Below are 18,991 nucleotides of genomic sequence, written 5' to 3' on the forward strand. Positions count from 1 at the left end.
CTTTTATCATTGCCAGTGTGTTTTCAAAGGATTATGGGAAAAGACACTTTAAGAATCAACCGTATGTATCTTAAATGGGAAAATATTAATAGATATGCTTGTAAGCAATGGGAGAAACATTCTTTAAATTCTTTAGTGTAAAATGAGATTCTGTCACAAAGACCAGCTTACCACAAACCTGCATTTAACTAGCAACTATCATTTGCTGATAATTCCTGAAATCATGGTATTGTAAGCCCAAAGATAGAATTTTTAGGTGATCAGTGGTGTTTGAGATAATTTTTTCCTCAGCACTAACTAAATAACTTTAATTTTCTTATCAAAGCAAGTGCTTGATTTTTCACAAGAGGAGCAGACATGCCAGGTTGCGATCAGAAAGTCACTGTATTCCCAAGGGAGAGAGCCATGGAGAGTCTATTAACTGCACAAATAGTTTTGAGCTTTGCCAAAACCATTTCATAATGCTGTACAGTTTCTTCTAGCCCACTCACTGTTAAAAAATAAGTAAATAAAGCATCTTCTCTTTCTAAGATGTCAGTAACTCAAAAGCTAATTAGCAGTATGCAGATAACATCAAAAGACAAGCTGGCATAGAATGACCGTATATCCATTGGGCAACTCCTGTGGAGTGGTCAGAGGGTCACTCAGACCTTGCTTTCAAATAGCTTTTAGAATGTGCACCCATGAGGACTAGAAATGCACGAAGATATGGAAAACCACGCACAGCCTCGGCTCCTGGTCTCTGAGATGAGGCAGTCTGCAAATCTCTATCTTTATCGTCCCTTGAATATCTCCATTGTTAGCATTAAATCCCCAAGAAGTGTTCACTGCTGTATGGTTTTGAAGCAAATGAGTCCTGCTTCATTTTTCAATAGAGGCTTCCTAATGGTTTATAGGAGAAGCCTTAGAAAAGCCAGGCAGTATCTGTAAATGAACAATTCAGATCAGGCAAAACAGGGACACCACAGAATGGTAGAGATCATTGTGAGCCAGACCGCCCATGCACCCACTGCATGGGGCACCCAGCTCCAGACAATCAGAACCATGCAGAAATCAGGCCCAGGGCTGCTAGATCTTCTGACTCGGAAATACGGTGTTACGTGACATTTAAGTGTTGACAGCTAACTCAAATTCTTGGCCAACACTGTACAGACCAAAGAGAACCCACACGGGGCAGACGGCAGCCTTCGGCCACCGGTTTCATCTCGCGTTCCGTGGGAGATGTTGGGGAAGGCACATCTCACATTCCACAGCCATCGGGTCAACTTCCTCCCTCAGCCCCACAAACTCACTCGTGGGCACAATCTGGGCAACTAAAATCAAAGAAATCATTCTCATGGAAGACTTGAATATAAAAATACAGTATCCTTAAACTAGCCTTGCCTCTGATCAAAATACGCTGAAGTACTATCCAGCTCCCCCCCAGGCCAGGCCCCAAAGCATTGGTTGAATAACTGTCATCCCAACTTCAGTTTTCACTACCGTGACCACTGTGATGAGGGGCTGGCAAAGAGCAGCCTTATGCCTTCAAGAAGGCAGCCAGGAGCCCCTGCAGCTGAAGACAGCCCACTTTGCCTCCTCGTGCCAAAGCCCTGTGCCAGCACCCCCACACTCCTTCCCACTCCATCCTGCCTCGTGAGTCTTCATTCCAGGGTGAAATTTCCATTGTTTCATCTCCCATATAGCAACATCCTGGCTTCAGACCTGGTAGGTACTTTAGAATGTCCACTAACCCCAAAATGGAGTTTTTCCACATAGAGAACCCTAGCATCTTTGTCCGAGGGCAAAGACGAAATGGGAATAAATGTGTCATGGAAAAAATTAGAAGCTGCTGCTTTTGCTTGGGAGGACTAAATGACTTCCGGCTGTGTCTTACACCAGAGTCCTGATGGTGTTGGCATCGTCGCTAACCCTTTCACACATATAATAAAGTAGGGGTCTTTCAGAGACACTATTTCATTTGACCTTCCTAAGCATCCAAGGCACAACAGGGATACTTAGGATCACCTCCAAGGCCAACCCACAATAGTCTTAAATCTGTGAGTCAGCCTTATCACTGCCCAAAAGGAGGAGGGGAAGCGCTTGGAAAGCACTGGCTCAGACCTTAGTCTTCCAGACACTAACCCTGAAAAGACCCAGGGACCCACCACGTTCCCATCCTTTCAGCCCATCTTTCCGCATGGAAACAAAGAGCAGACTCATTCACACAGTCACATGCAAACTCAATCCTCCCAACTATATCCCTTTAGGGTGCTGCCGTGCCCCCACTCCCTAAGTTCCCACCATCTAAGTGGTTAATTACAGGAGTTTCTTAGCTAATGTGATGTTCTGAGTAAACGTTTTGACTCCTTGGGAAAAAAAAATTATTTTGCTAACATGCAACGCTTATTATCCATCTAAAGGCAAATTGATGCCAGAAAATTTTAAAGCAGCTCAAAATTACAACTTTTCATGATCCAATCAACAGGTACTGTCAACTCAAAGTTGGAAACACCTGGTAATATGGTTAAGTCACGTTTAAATACGAATGCAACTTAAACAACACCGTCAACGCCTGAGATTTCTGTCACCGTGAGGGACTAAACGGCTGTCCAGCGATGAACAGGCTGCTTCAGGCCTTCGCCCTGTCGTTGGCCAGGCTTCACATCATGAGGTTAGGGTACTCACGGGAAGTTTAGTCATGGAGCTAGAAGGGGCCTAAACCATTATGGCCTGCCACCTACTTCAGTAACAGGCTTTTTGATAAATGAGACCTGTATTATTTGTCTGGAAATACAGTGCTGGGGGAGGACTCTCCTCCTCTGCAGGAAAAGAAGTCCGTTTTGCAATGGTTAGCGCCAATGCCAGGTCAGTGGCGGGGCTGAGTGAACAAGGAGAAAGCTGAGGCTCCCAAAGAAAATAACTACAGATTTTGAAAGAAGGTAGAGACTGTGAATTCGATGCTCAAATTAAGGTCCTCGTTTAAAAAAAAAAAAAAAAAGTTATTTCATAGTGGGCGCCATTCACATAATTTTTAACTGCCAGCTTCCAAAGAAAGAATCCCCTTTATTTATGTTATGAAAATGTTAAGAATTCAATGCTTGAGTCCGATTAACTATTACATTTACTTACTAGGGGCGGTTCCCTAAATTTTTAATTCAGAAGATTCACCACCGTAGAAAGTAGCAACTCCTGAAAAAAGCAAAAGAGCAGTCATTAAAGAACAAAATTTTCTTTAAAAAAAAACATATATATAATAATAATAATAAAAGTTGCTCATCTATTTTCTTCTGAATTCTCTCTACATCTCTGACTAAAGAGGAAAACCAGGACTCTCGAGAAGAAATTGAACTTAAAGAGAACAGTTCCTGTTCTGGTGATCAGTTTTGTTTCCCCATTCTTGGCAACCTCCTTGTGTCCACTGGTGTGACCTTATTGAGGCCACACTGTTATTATGTATGTTCGCCTCCAGAAGTTCCAGATTAAGCACGTTTGCTTCTGTGCTGATTTCTCACTCTTCAGTTAAGGTCCAGGGGGACAAACATCACTACGACTCGTATGGGAGGCTCCGTGAGGCGACCCTCTTCTTTCGGAGAAAAATTTCCATCTGTCTAAACAGTTTTGGGTGATCATTCAGAGGGCAGGTCAGTCAGCACCCAACCTGCAATGCTCATCACAAAAGACTCGAACAGACTTGCCAAGAAAGAATGACAAGGCAGATACCTAATCATTTCACCTGGACTCAAAGCCTCCACGCAAGTCACCTGCCCACTGGGCCCGTCCACGGGGTGTGCCGGCTGCATGATCAGAACCAACATGGAAGGACAGAGGAAGAGAGCTTCACATTTAGTTTCTCTGGGCCCTGGCCTCCGCCCACAATTATACAGCATGAGAATGGACTTGTCCTCTGTTATGTGAAAGTGGCCCCTTCAAGGTATAATTGTTTTAACTTGGTGTTTACGCAAGGAGAAAACTACTCCAGTTCTCATTGTTAAGCACTTGCCCCTCACCCTGGCGGAGCCCTCTTCCCATGCTTTGGGCACACGTGGCCAAGACAAAGGGGGAAATGGTAGAGCTTTTGGGGCCAGCAGTGCCAGAGCTGGGATTACCCCTCAGGGATCTACAAGTGTAGTGGAATTATAAACTGCCCCCCTCCAAAAACAGCATGCATCTCTTTGCAGATTACAAACCCTTGCTTTGCTTTTTTCGCCTTTTTATCCTATACTCTGCTAATTGGAAATCAATGACTGTGACTTGACCAAGCCCTGTGATGATAGCAAAGCCCCTTCTTCCAAAGTATCCCGACTGTTTGGGGAACCTCTGTGATCACTGGTAGAAAGCTTTAGAATAGATTTAGATTTTTAGGAAAGAGCTCAATACCCCCAAATGTTCCACGACTTCAATAACTGAAAATGCTCTGGGTGTAAAATAACCCAGGAATGTGGATTATTTATGTTTTAAAAAAATGTCATTAATCAATATTTTCCTACAACGCGACCTAGAACTCCTATTTTTGTAATTAACGGTTGGACGATGGTCAACCATTTAAGCATATGCTCTCTGGAATAACCAGATACTAGTGTAGTTTCCAAAGTGTTTCGTGTCTCAAAATCTATATACTTAGAGGAAGAACTCAGGATAAGAAAAAAATCGCTAGGTCCCAAAGGGTTCATGACTATCATCAAATGCAACTGCCAAGTGGCCTGCGGTCATCTTTTTCAAATGAGGGGCCTGGGGAGTAAGAGAACAACAGTTATCACAAACCCTCCGTTGCCCTTAGTCCACGATAAGGTTTTTAAAAAACTCTGCTTTTAAAAATTAAGCCATCTTTCAAATTGTTTTCTATACCAAATCTAAAATATTAAAATGAAATTATAAAATATTTCAAATGGGGTATTTACTGGAAATGCTGTCAGTAGAAAGCATTGCTTTTTAGTGCCTGCTAAACAGGTAAAGATGGACGGAAGAGAAAGAAGCAGTCCCTTCTGTGTGATGCCAGGGGTAAAATGACAGGCGTTAACTAGTAACTGGGCACTAATTCAAAGCAATGTGGCGATGCTATCCAATTTTTACAGATCTTTTGAAATACAATCTTACCACCATTTGGGGGTAAGTACTTGCTTACAAAAATCTTTAATATTAGTGAATGAATGTATGAAGCTACAAACTATGCATCTTCCAAGAGTAACGTGTATTTTATATCAAATCCAAGTAAATTGTTTTCATAGACTTATCACAACCACAAATTATGAAAATAAACTTGAATGCATAACATTGTGGGAATGTGGGACTCCCATCTATATTCTTCCAGCTGATATTTTTAAAGACAGTGCATTGAAACTTCAGGCTCTAAACAAATACAGCCAGTAAGGTAAATAAATGGGAAATGGTTTATATGTTACTGCGTAAGCAGAAATGAGAAATGCTGGCTGTTACAAATGTGCCCGGTTTTTTAAAGGTGGATATTCTAGTAACACTGGATTAGCAGGCAAACAAAACTGCATAAGGTTAATGAGCATCGCATTGGATAAACATAGCATAGGTTGTGTCTGTTGTGTTTACTTCTCAATCTAATAACAAAAACTATTCTCCAAAGGGTTTGGGTTATACAGTTTCAAAGAACAAAATATAAAAATGCTGTCCAGCAAAGCAAATCATTGAGCTTTTTTCAAAATCACATGGAGATAATTACTTTACATGTCTGGAACGTCCGTATAGAATATACACACGTTTCTTCAGCACTCTTGTTGATTTTGTATTTCTGTGAAACCTTTTCCCCTAATAATTTATCCTTGCTCCTCAATCAGTAACTTCCTACGTTACTCAGCATGAAAACATATTCTTTCCTTCTTCTGACGAGGTTGAAATAAAGAACTCCAGTTCTCTTGCCATTCTGGCTCTCTTCTACGTCCGTTGAGAAAGTTTCTCAACTGTTCGTAGAAATACGGAAAATATGGAAAAACGCACTTCTAAGCCTGGTACTTATGGTTATACTGGATATGTTTGCTACCTATTTAGAAGTTATTGGGGATGGGGACGTGTCTTTTTATATGATTTTTAGCCAAATTCAGATGTTCTGATACTCCACTTCTGAATACCTATCTGACTGTAAATACAGCCTGTGGAGGTTCAGGTTAATAAACCTTTCATGTGACTGTTCCTCAGCCATGCTCCTTGCCAGCTGTTGGCACACTGTACATAGATTTGTTGAATGTTTCAATGATGTTGTTTTTCTAAATGCTGTTCTCTAAAACAACTTTTTGAATGTTTTTTGCTTTCCATTGTTCGGGACTTTGTGTGTTGATTTAAAAAAAAAAAAAAGTTTCCTAAATATTTAACACCAGGAAAAAGATTTAAAATAAACTGGTGCTAATTGAAATAGAAGAAACATTTCAGATTTGAAGACTTACAATATAAGATGTTCACACCAGTTAAACTATCTAAACTGCACTTTCCCGCGGGGACAGCTGTCATCTACCTGCAATGGGCATCAGGAGGACCACTGAATGTTTACAGTCTCTGTGGCCCATTTAAGTGTAAAATACAAAAATGGCACTGTCCCCCCAGAGTTGAGGATTTGCCGCATTGGTCCTATGGAAGCATTGAAGTAGAAGTAAAGGCTTATAGTAAGAATCAATTTAGTAATAGTCTTCTGGTCTTTGGACTTTCATGTTCTGTGATGCTTAGCTGTAACAATGAATATGGTGTTGCCAATGTAGTCTGACATCATCGTTGACCTGTACTTACTGCGTGTATGGTTCTACCTTGGGTTGCACTGGCACATGCCACGCCAGAACACTGGACTTTCAGTAAGACCATTCTGACTTCTACAATGTCCACACACATGAATTTAAATGCACTTGTAACTGGTTAATTACCATGGAGTCTAACTTCCACTTAATAAAAGTTTTTGTGTACCTGCTTCTATTTGGGGGCTATTTATTTAAGCAAAAAATAACTAAATACCCAAGAAAGGCTCACCGAGGGTTCGAGGTTTTACCACAGTTGTAAAAATAATTTAAAACCAAAGGGATGTCTTCCCTGTATCAACGTTCACCATCAAGGCTATCTTTAGGAACGTGGAAGGCACACCTTCCTTCTACAGTTCATCCCCTATAACTACAATTCAAACCCATCCCCTTGGCCATGACTGCCCAGATAAGTTAGCTGCTCACCCTGTGTTGCTAGTCGAAAGGCAATGTCTCTCTAGCCCAAGCCAGCCTACCCCTACCCCAGAACAACGCTGGGTCCACTAAAACCTGATATATTCACCTACAAGAGCCAAGCATATATATGTGCGCAGCAAGTAGGAGGCTTTGGAGTTCAACAGACTTGAGCACAAATCCAAGTTTGGCCTCTTGCAAGGTAAATGACTGGACAAGTGATTTAACCCTTCTAAGTGCCATCCTTACCATGGGACACGATAATGAAAAAGAGGAGAACTAATTAGCCTGGCTTGGACAGTATCTTTATCTACTCCTAGTCCAATCATCCCTAGCTGAGGTGGGCAGGATTATGACCCCTGTCCTACCACCTGGCCCAGAGAATTTTCCACAAATGGGGCTATTGTGAGAATGACCTAAAATAACACGTCACAATGCATAGAGAAGTAGTCCACAAAAGGAAGCCAAAATACTCAAACACTGGAACCCTCAGAGATCCAGAGTGAGTGCTTCCAAATACCAGAATTTTCTTTTCAGCTTCTTAAAAACATTATTTCTGAAATAAGAATGTCCTGCCTTATTAAATGCTTACACAGCACATCTAAATGTGTTCTTGGTTACTCCTGATCACCATTATTTCATCAATCGAATGTGCAGTGGAGACAGTTTTATAGTTCGGCCTATCCCAGAACTGAAGGGCTGTGCCATTGGAAGCCCACTGCTTTCTTTCATGCCGCCCCCAGCCCCAGCTCAGTTCCCGGCCACTGAACCTCTGTGATTTCCTTGTATTTGGCACAGGGGACACTGAGCCCCTCGCCTTTCCTGAGATGCAGTAGAACAGCAAGTAAGACTAGCCTTCCCGAATTCCTACTGTGTGCTGGGCAACGTGCTAGATGCTTTCACGTGGTCATCTCACTGAGTTCCCACAACAGCTCTACGTGTGGGAACTGTCACCCTCATTTTCTCCAAAAGGAAGTATCTTCCAAAAAAGTTAAGCAACTGACCCAAGACTACTCAGCCCAGATGGACACTGGCATCCCCTACCTCTGACCCTGCCCACTGGATGTTCTGTGTTTTTAGGGGCTACCAGCATATGAATGTATTGTGACTTATCTAAAGCAGGTAAGTCCTAAGTTCCCTATTGCCTTTCCTCTGCTCTTGAACAGGTGTGGGCTCCTCTTCACCTCATCACTGCTTCCCATCTCCTCCCTGTTGTCCACGTGTTTGCTGCTGTTCATTCTCATCTCTTCTGGCTCCAGTTCCTCCCCAGAATCCAAAGCCACTGCAGGACAGCTGGGCCCTGTAATCACATCCAACAGTCAGAGTTCTCCCATGCTTCCCCGCAACACATCGGCCAGGCGCACGTCCACATGGACGCCAGCCCTCCTTCCACAGCCTTAGCATCCTCAGGCCTCCCAAAGATGGCTTCCACACAGTTAACCTTCAGTGCCTACGTTTATGCGGTGAAAGAGGATGGACACAGCAACCTCTGTGAGTGGTGCTCAAACCATACATTCTTTTTTTTTTAATTTTTTTTAATGTTTATTCTTGAGAGAGCGTGAGCAGGGGAGGGGCAGAGTGAGAGGGAGACACAGAATCTGAAGCAGGCTCCAGGCTCCGAGCTGTCAGCACAGAGCCCGACGTGGGGCTCGAACTCACCAACCATGAGATCATGACCTGAGCTGAAGTCAGACACTTAACTGACTGAGCCACCCAGGCACCCCTCAAACCGTACATTCTTGATTCTCTCAGGCTCTCCCTCCAAGGTTCCAGGAAGCTCTCCTCTGAGAGCCACTTGCAGAGGCTGTAGCCTCAGGGGCAGGAAGCAAGAGAAAATACTGAGAATCTGGACTATAGGTTTGTCTTGCAAGGTTATATGTAGATCCTCTATTTGCAAGCAAGTTTTTACCAAGCGCTTCTTATCTAAAGGGATGCTAAACAGCAAAAGCTTATGAAGTAATGAATTATCTTAATGAAAAAATGAAAGCTACCTTTCCCTCAAAAAATATCCTCCACGACCTTCCATTTCTTGAGCTTGCAGACTATGTCCTACTTGTGTACAATACGCTACCAGGCATATACTACGTGAGCAATAAATTTGTTAATGAATGAATGAACAAACTGATCAGAGCATTTCTTCAGGCTTTGGATATGCTCTCTGCTTTCAATCTACCATTGTCCAAACAAAGCAAAGGAGGACAAATTAAGTGAACATTTTGAAGACTGCCATAAACATTTATTTGGCCTAAGCAGCATTTTTTTTTAAGTTTCTTTAGAATATGTACATTCTCAGGGTGCCTGGTGGTTCAGTCAGTTAAGCGTCTGACTCAGGATCTCACCGTTCATGGGTTCAAGCCCCGCGTCGGACTCTGTGCTGACAGCTCAGAGCCTGGAGCCTGCTTCAGATTCTGCATCTCCCTCTCTCTCCGCCCCTCGCCCACTCATGCTCTGTCTCTCTCTCTCTCAAAAATAAACATTTAAAAAAAATTATAGAATATGTACATTCTCAAAATTGCCAATGCCCAATGACTATACTGATTACCTAATAATTACCCAATACAAGACAAAGTGGATACTAACATCCACCGTTTTTATTGTACAAATTCCTTGCACACAGCCAAGAATCCAATAAGCATCTAAATAAAAACAAAACCAAAAGAATGCCTCTAAATGAAATAAATTGCAAAACATGTCTGTGCTATTAAAAGCATGCAGAGTAAATGGAATGAGACCACTAGGATTTGAGTCAGTAACAGGAGAGAGGATGTAGACTGGCACTAAGACATAACAGACACTATTTTATGATGGGGAGCTGGGTATTATAATGACTGTTTATTTGTTTGTATCTAAGCAATATATGTACATAGTAAAAAAAGTTATGGCAATAAAAAGTTTACATGGAAAGCAGACCCCTGTTGCTCTGCCCCTTTCTACCCCTTCGGCATATACTGAGAAGTCGCTATTTCTAACTCACTTTATTGTTTCTTCTGATAATATTCAACTCCATTTTTTCTAAATGATATGCAAGTATTGCCTGACAAACAGGAAGACCAGCACAGGCAGAGGTGTCCACTGTATTAAGACCAAGAGGACATGCCCAGCATGAGGCTGCAGATAGATGCACAGGGGTGGACAAAGTGCCCAGCACAGGCAAGTCTCTCAATTCCAAGGGGGCCCTTGCACACAGTCTAGATCTAACGATCTGAGCAAGACATGCATGTGGCTGGCCCCCCAGCGCCTGCATGGCTCAGTCGGTTAAGTGTCTGACTTCGGCTCAGGTCATGATCTCGTACTTTGTGGGTTCAAGCCCCGCGTCGGGCTCTGTGCCGGCAGCTCAGAGCCTGGAGCCTGCTTCGGATTCTGTGTCTCCCTCTCTCTCTGCCCCTCCCCCCCCCTCAAAAATAAATAAACATTAAAAAAAATTGTTTTTAAGCACTGGTCCACCAGCTGCTCCAGGAGTCTCACATGAGTTGGCTACCAGTCAGTTTCCCCCCAAAGCATGGTAAGCCCTGGGCAACCTGAAAACAGTCAAGCATCCTCTCCTCTAAGTTAAATCTATAAACTAGCCTCCACTCCAGACCAGACCCTTCAGCTGGCCAGTGGGTCTTCCACCATCTCTTTTAATAGTATTTTCCCCAGCATGCCTGGTTTTCGGTACAACCCTTGTTTAGCTGACTTCATCATAGTAGTGCCTGAGTCATCGCAGGAAAACATCTCAAGTCAGATTTTGAAAAATGCCTCAATGCAAAAGTTCCTCCTTATTCACCTTGAGGCTACACCACACATGCTGGGAACCAGTACAAGGTTGGTAGCAAGTAATAACCCCACTCAAACTAGATTAAGCAAACACAAGTGGGGAATTTATAGAAAGGACACAGGGTGTCCTGTAGGATCTAAGGATAATGTGCAAGGTCTTGTGGAGGCCTAAAAGCAAGGGTGAGAAAGCCACTGGGAAACACAAAAACCATACTTCCTTTCCAGTCCCATCCCCTCACTGCAGTGGTGAACAATCCAGAGGCTTACACTGAACTCATGGTACACGTGGTCAAGAGTGGTCTAGAATCCTGGAGCACCAATTCCAAACTCAGAAATCACTGGCCCAGCTTGGTTGAGATATTTTCCCCTGTTCCAATCAACAGGGCATGGAGGGAAGGGTGGGCTTAGGGATCAATGTCAGAGGCTCCCAATAAAAAGGTGTGTAGTTGGGAAGGAAATGATGGGTGCAGGAAATAAGTAGCATTCCTACTACAGTATACAAAAGCCAGTTTTTCTAGCTATTAAATACAATTGTAGAATTCACAGCCAAGGGAGTATTAAAGATCATCCTACTTAACTCTTGTACTTCATAAATGAGATTCATGACCCAAGAATGTCATTTTGCATTTATTATTGTTGTTTGATGCTAGTTTGTTTTCATAAGATTTTCTTGTTTGCTTGTCTTCTGAAAAACAAAATTGTCTTTTCTCTTAAATATAGCCATGCAGCACATACAGGGTAGGGCCACTGGAGCATTCATATTCTAGCTGAATTCAAATCCTAGCTCCATCATATACTGGCTATGTGACCTTGGGGGGGTTAATTAATCTCTCTGTGCCCCAATTTCCAGCTTCATAAAATGTGAATAATAGTATGACCTACCTCCTGTGAGTACTGTGCATTCTAACTGAGTTAATATGTGTAAAGTGTGCAGTACGGTGCCTGACACATACTGAGAGCCATAAAAGTATTAGGTGAGTCATCATGTAAATACTTGTATCATGTGAATACATGTAAATAGCTTGAGACAAATGCATTAGCCAACAAAATCATATCAAAGCATCAGAGTAGGAGCCATTAAGTTGCAAGAAAGCTAAAAGTAGGTATTTATTTCTAACAAAAACTATTTTCTAATTTTTCCAACTTAGAACTCTTCTGCACTATAGAAGAAAAAAAGTAAAAAGAAAATAAGAATAACTGATAATTACAACACTCAAAAAAAAAAAAAAGCATGGGTAGATTGATGCATTTTTTCAAACTATTTCCGTGCATATTTATGTGCATAGTTGTGATCACACTGTATATATAATTCAGCATGTTGCTTTTAGCCACTTCACATTATAACATATGCATTTTTCCTATATCATTAAATATTTTCAAATGCCTCCACTTTAATGGCTCTGTAATAGTACAACATGTAGATATAAACTGATTTCCTGAAATATTCCCCTACTTGGAAAACACAGGTTGTTTCCAATGTTTTTTTAAGATTTATTTTTAAGTAGGGGCGCCTGGGTGGCTCAGTCGGTTAAGCGGCTGACTTCAGCTCAGGTCATGATCTCACAGTTTGTGGGTTCAAGCCCCGCATCGGACTCTGTGCTGATAGCTCAGAGCCTGGAGCCTGCTTCAGATTCTGTGTCTCCCCCTCTCTCTGCCCCTCCCCTGCTCATGCTCTTTCTCTCTCTCTCTCAAAAATAAATAAACATTAAAAAAATTTTTTTAAAGATTTATTTTTAAGTTATCTCTACATCCAACATGGGGCTCGAACTCACAATTCCAAGGTCAAGAGTTACATGCTCTACCAACTGAGCCAGCCAGGTGCCTCTTGTTGCTTCTAATTTTAAACTCTCATACTTTTTATACAGATTACCAAATTACTAAATTATTTGCTTCAATTTAGTCTCCCAACAGCAAAATGAATGAGTGTCTTCCTGCATACTTACCTGAAATGAGTATTATCATTTTTTAAATCTTTCCTAAATGGGTAGGTACTAAAAGACATGTCATTCTTGTTTTAACGTGTATTTATTCCGTACTAATGATATTAAATATTTTTCCATGTCAGCCATTTAAAATTCCTATTCACAATATGCCAATTCATGTCCTTTGCCTATTTATATCTGTTGAGATCTTAACCTTTCCATACGTATTAGTAGGAATTCTCTATATTGTTAGGATGTAAACTTCTGTTTTGTTATAATAGTTTTCCCAATTTATGTGCATTTTCAATTCAGTCAGAGACATTTTTGCAGACAAATTTTTAAATCATATCATGAAATCTGTCGATGTTTTTCCTTAAAATTTCACATCTTTCTTGTAGCTTAGGTCCCTTTATTCAGCTATTAGAAAATCCTCTTTTACATTTTTTTCCTTTTATTTTAATACTATTGTAGGGAAGAGGGTGGGTTTTTTTTCTATCTAAAATATTTTGTGGGACACCTGGGTGGCTCAGTCAGTTAAGCATCCAAATCTTGATTTCAGCTCAGGTCAGGATCTCACAGTTCATGAGTTGGAGCCCCACATCGGGCTCTGCACTGGCGGTGTGGAGCCTGCTTGGGATTCTCTCTCTCCCGTCTCTCTCTCTGCCCCCATCCCACTTGCTCTGTCTTTCAAAATAAATAAATAAACTTAACATTTTTTTTTAATAAAAACAATATTCTGTTATAGGTAAAGATCAGAAATGTATTTTTTTCTTTCCCAACAGCTGACCAATTGTCCCAGTCTCATTTATGATGAACCCAGCCATTCTCCAGATTTGTATTACCATTAGTTACTGAATTGTTATATTAGGATCTGCTAAGGCTCTTTTGTTCCTGATTAAACTCAGTCAACCCAAGTTATCTCCTGCCTCCTTTTGCTTTGAGCATTTGCACAAGATCAGGCATGGACGTAGTGAGGCAGACAGAATCTGGTCCAGGAAAGTCATCCGGTGTCAACTGCTGAGAACTTCATTCCATCTGGTTGTTGAACTTCTGTCTCTACCATCCCATCATTCACCCTTGATGTCCATGATCCCGCGTGGCCTCTAGCTGGTATAGACCATCCACATCTACTGATAATGCCCCATGTTACTCCCTCCAGGACCCTTCCAGGCTCCTGGCCTTGTCTCAACACTTCTGCCTCTCTCCTGGGATCCTGGGAGACTTGAAAGTCTGTCTCAAGTCATCCCAGACCTTGACATACCACCTTACCTCCCTTATGTGGCCTCTCCAGTGCCACGATGGCCTCTCACTGCAGTAAGCTCTGGAAAGCAGGGCACAGACCCACTCGACTTTGAAGTCTCCCTAAATGTATTTGGCATTGCTCACACCTGCCACTCCCACAGTAACTTTGGGGAGACTACACCAGAGGTTTGCCCTGTGGCTCTCCTTTCTGCCTCTCTAAACTCTTCTTCCTCCTCCCCTCCACCAGTTAGTCTCTACCTTACAGAATCCTGTGCCCCTCCCAGCCCAATGTCGTCTTTGACCCTACCTTCTCCTTCACTCCTTGTGACAAGTCCATTACCAAGCCTATTGGATTTCACCTACTAAACATCTCATAAATATACTCAGTTCTGTGTTTCCCCTCCCACCCAGGTGGAAGAACCCATCTTTCACTGCCTGTACTTCTTCGATGGCACCTAGCAGGTCTCCCTCAGGTACTTTTGCATGCTTTCAATGCATTTTCCTCACAGAAGCCACTGAGCTCTTTAAAACGCAAATCTGATCACACAACTCTTACTTTGTGCACTTTGGCAAGGCCAGCAAATGTGAGTCCCTGCCCATGTTGGCCATGTCCAATGGAACCTTCTCTCTACCTGCTAGCCTCAGTCCTTACAGACTCATCCTCCCCCCATTCCAGCGCCTTCACCCATGTTCCTTCCTCTGCCTGGGAAGCTCCCCTGAAGTTTTACTGTCTTTTTCCCTGCCCTCACCTCCACCCCCACCCTTCATCTGGCTTACTCATCACGTCCTTGGAGAGGAAGTCTTCCTCCTCATCAGAGCTTAAGTCTCTCATAGTCACTGCCCAAGAGCTCTGTGAAGACAGGGACTATACTGATCTTACTTGCTACTTCTCTGGTATGTAGTATACAATGGGGAATTAATGGATGAAGAAATGAATGAATGAATGAATGAATGAATATAAAGCAAGGATGCAGAAGATCCAAATAGAAACATTTGTCTCTGTTTTTTTAATTTAAAAAAATTTTTTTAATGTTTATTTTATTTTTGAGAGAGAGAGAGAGACAGAGTGTGAGTAGGGAAGGGGCAGAGAGAGGGAGACACAGAATCCGAAGCAGGCTCCAGGCTCTGAGCTGTCAGCACAGAGTCCGACACAGGGCGTGAACTCACAAACTGCAACATTATGACCTGAGCCAAAGTCAGATGCTTAACAGACTGAGCCACCCAGGTGCCCCTCTATTTTTTTTAATGTCTATTTATTTATTTTCAGAGCACGAGAGAGCACAAGATGGGCAGAGAGAGAGGGAGAGAGAATCACAAGCAGGCTCCACACTGTCAGCGCAGAAACTGACACACTCAATTCCATGAACTGTGAAATCGTGACCTGAACCAAAATCAAGAGTTGGATGCTTAACTGACTGAGCCACCAGGCACCCCATCTGTCTCTATTCAGTATCAGTCATCATTTCTTAAATATTATTTTCCCAAGTCATGCACCCTAGTTTATGACACTTAGCTTGTGGTTGATCAGAATTTCCAGTAGTGAATTGGGCATATTTCTTTCCTTATACATAATTCCAACAGCTTCTATTTACCTATTCTACCAGAGGCAGAAATGGAAGAGTAAATTCTAAACAAACGTAGGAGGGAAAGAGGGCAATTAGGCCTAGAATGATACACACATCAAAATGCACTTGAGGGGCACCTGGGTGGCTCAGTCTATTAAGCATCCAACTCAATTTTGGCTCAGGTCATGATCTCAGTTTGTGGAATAAAGCCCTGCCTGGCGCTCTGTGCTGACAGCGCAGATCCCACTTGGGATTCTCTGTCTCCCTCTCTCTGCCCTCCCTGCTCGCACTCTCTCTCTCAAAAATAAACATTAAAAAAAAATGTACTTGAAAGTTTATCAAATGAACAAACAGAATAAAAACCTCAAAACTGGGTGCCTGGCTGGCTCAGTCGGAAGAGGCTGCAACTCTTGATCTTGAGGTCGTGAGTTTGAGCCCCAAGTTGGGTCTAGAGATTACTTAAATAAATAAACTTACAAAAAAAAACAAAAAACTGCAAGGCTACTTCAGTTACATGGAAACTGGTCTTCCCCCTGCTCTCAGCCAAAAAAATGTGGGGGAGGGGGACATCCAAAAATAGAAAACACAAAGAGCAGCATCTGCTACGTTTTTTGAGGTGGTAGCAATGGAAGGAAGACGGTTTTCTGAAAAAACTCAAGCAATAAATGTCTCTGAACGCTCAAGCCCTAGACCTTTTATAATCTGATGACAATCTGGAAAAACTGCATTATGAGCATACACCCTTGGCCTTGTCTACACAGAATGAACAATCTCTTTTCTCTGGCAAATGTCAGCCCTCTTCTGCAACACCACTATTTTCACGCAAGTCTCACAATCCAAAACTGTTATGTAAGCCACAACACCTTAACATGAACTTATTTACTCTTAATAATAGGAAAGTGCTTTTTTTTTACTGCAATGAAACCATAAATCTGGCCCGTTTTGCTTCAGTTCATTTGTTTGGAAGGCCATCTGGCAAGATTATTCAACACAATGCAGACAGACTCTTCCTCAGCACGAGTCAAATATTTTCTGTTTCAAGGTTGATGTTGTGCCTAAGGCTGGGATGTAATTCTTTTTTTCATTTTCTTCTCTTGGCTTTTTATAGCCACATAAACCAAGGATTTGACTTAGAACCTCTTGTACATGTTTATTCAACATATGATGATAATGTAATAAAAGTGCTTCCAAATGGCACATTTGAAAATCAGTGTCATAACTTTAGAGAGACCAGAACTGGCTGTAGATACTTCTGCCTTGTAGGACAGAGGGACCATTCATCCCTAGGTAGACAGGTCTTTGGTTTTGAGGAAAACACTTCAGAGAGCTTTGACAGTTCTTTTTAGTAGAAAGAACGGAGGCTGTTTGGGCAAGCCTGAATGGCCAATTTTTCTGCATAATACACAAATGGAATTTGGACAGTTGGGCAGCACGTGTGTGTGTGTGTGTGTGTGTGTGTGTGTGTGTGCGCGCGTGTGTGTAGAGGATAGAGGACCTGGGACTGGGAAAGGAGGCAGGGAGATCTGAGGAGAGTTCGGTGCTGTCCAATAGAACTTTCTAAGATGATGGAAATGTTGATGTTTTGCTCAGTGTGGTAGCCATTGGCCTGTTGAGCATTTGAAATGTGGCAACATGACTGGAAATCTAAATTTTTTTAATTATTTAATTTTAATCTAAATTGCCACATTTGGCTAATGATAATCCTACTGGATATTGCAGAAAAGAGGATTCACATCAACCCCTCACCCTCCCCAGACCTGAGGCACAAACAGCAAGGAGAGGCCTGAAAGCTCCAGAAAGAATCTCCTAGGGTAGGGACACTCAAGGACTTTCAAGAAGGCAATGAGTGAGTGATAGTCAATTTTAAGTTGCTGCTTGCTCTGTTTCCTTTCTGTTATCCACAAACCTTTCATAAACATCTCCTATGCTGAAGTGACCATTCATGTCAGCTTGCCTGGGACTGCCACTTTGTGTCTGATGTCCTGATGTAATTACTAACAGTCCTGCTTTACTCTCAAGTGTCCCACTTGGACAATGTATCATATCTACTCCCTTCTTATGCACATAGCCTTGTATTGGTGGTGGTGTAGAGATCTGGGAAAGGAATGTAAAGACAAGCTTCAACTTCCCCATCACCTCTCCCTAGCAGCCCTGTGCAAGAGCTGGGGGGAGGGGGAGGCAGAATCAGCAGCAGAATAGCCAAGCAACATGGCGGACCAGGCCACAGGGCGGCCAGGCCAGAAGTGAAACCAAACCCCCCTTCCCCCAAATAAACTAGGGGAGGGTGAAAGTGGGGAGAGAGAGGAGGGGGAGAGAGCCAGTTACCAAAAAGGAAAGAGAAATATAGTTTCTCTGGCATTCTCAAGTATTCCCAAGAAAAAGTTGGACAGATTAAATGTCTTTCCGCTTCTGTTTTGGTAAAATCCAATATTAGAATGCAGAACACTCTACTACAGTTAAACCTATAATAACACTTACAAATTTTCCAGGCATAATTAAAGTTTAAAGTAAAATTATCTGAGACTTTCACAAAAATACAATAAAACCAAACTTCCACATAGAAGGTAAACTCAAAAGTTCTGTAGCCTGAGCTTTAACTAAAATATATGATTCGGCATTGATTTCTAAATTTAGATTCAACATTTTGTTTGTGTGTGTGTGTTTTTACCGTGTGTGTGTGTGTGTGTGTGTGTGTGTGTGGTCAGGATGCTTAAGATCTACTCTCTTAGCAAATTTCAAGCATATAATATAATATTGCCTCCCCATTTCCCCTACCTACCAGTCCCTGGTAACCACCATTCTGCTCTGTTACTAGGAGTTTGGATTTTTTTTTTAAACTACTTATGTTATTTCCATATCTTGGCCATTGTGAATAATGTTGAACATGAAAGTGTAAATATCTCTTCAAGATAGTTATTTTATTTCCTTTGGATAAATACTCAGAAGTAGAATTACTGACTCCTATGGCCGTTCTATTTTTAGTTTTTTAAGGAACTCCGTTTTGTTTCCAATAGTGGCTATACCAGTTTACACTCGCACCAACAGTGCACACAGGCTCCCCTTTCTACACGTCCTAAATGACACTTGTTATCTCTTGTCTTTTTGATACTAGCCACCCTGACAGGTATGACGTGATTTCTCATTGTGCTTTTATTTACATTTCCCTGATGATTAGTGATGTTAAGCATCTTTTCAAATGCCTGTTGGCCATTTGTGTATCTTCTTTGGCAAAATGTCTATTCGGGTCCTTGCCAATTTTTAAATTACTTTTTTTGTTCTACTTCATGTGTGTTTTTAAAGCCTTACACAGAACATTAAGTGACTCCTCACTTAGTAGATTTGTAAATAAGAACTAGACATTTTT

The 18,991-nt window shown here is 41.9% G+C and overlaps 1 protein-coding gene across 1 annotated transcript in view; it reads left to right on the forward strand.

The window, feature by feature from the left end:
• The window catches only part of ZNF704 (zinc finger protein 704), a 239,698-nt gene extending 234,878 nt beyond the window's left edge, over positions 1-4,820 (forward strand). Inside the window, exon 10 of the transcript XR_003966228.1 lies at positions 3,299-4,820. The gene's annotated coding sequence lies outside the window, so the exon portion shown is untranslated. The remainder of the gene's footprint in view (positions 1-3,298) is intronic.
• The last annotated feature ends 14,171 nt before the right edge of the window (positions 4,821-18,991 follow it).

This window comes from Lynx canadensis, chromosome F2 (assembly GCF_007474595.2).
Source record: "Lynx canadensis isolate LIC74 chromosome F2, mLynCan4.pri.v2, whole genome shotgun sequence".
In the NCBI taxonomy this organism is placed as follows: Eukaryota; Metazoa; Chordata; class Mammalia; order Carnivora; family Felidae; genus Lynx; species Lynx canadensis.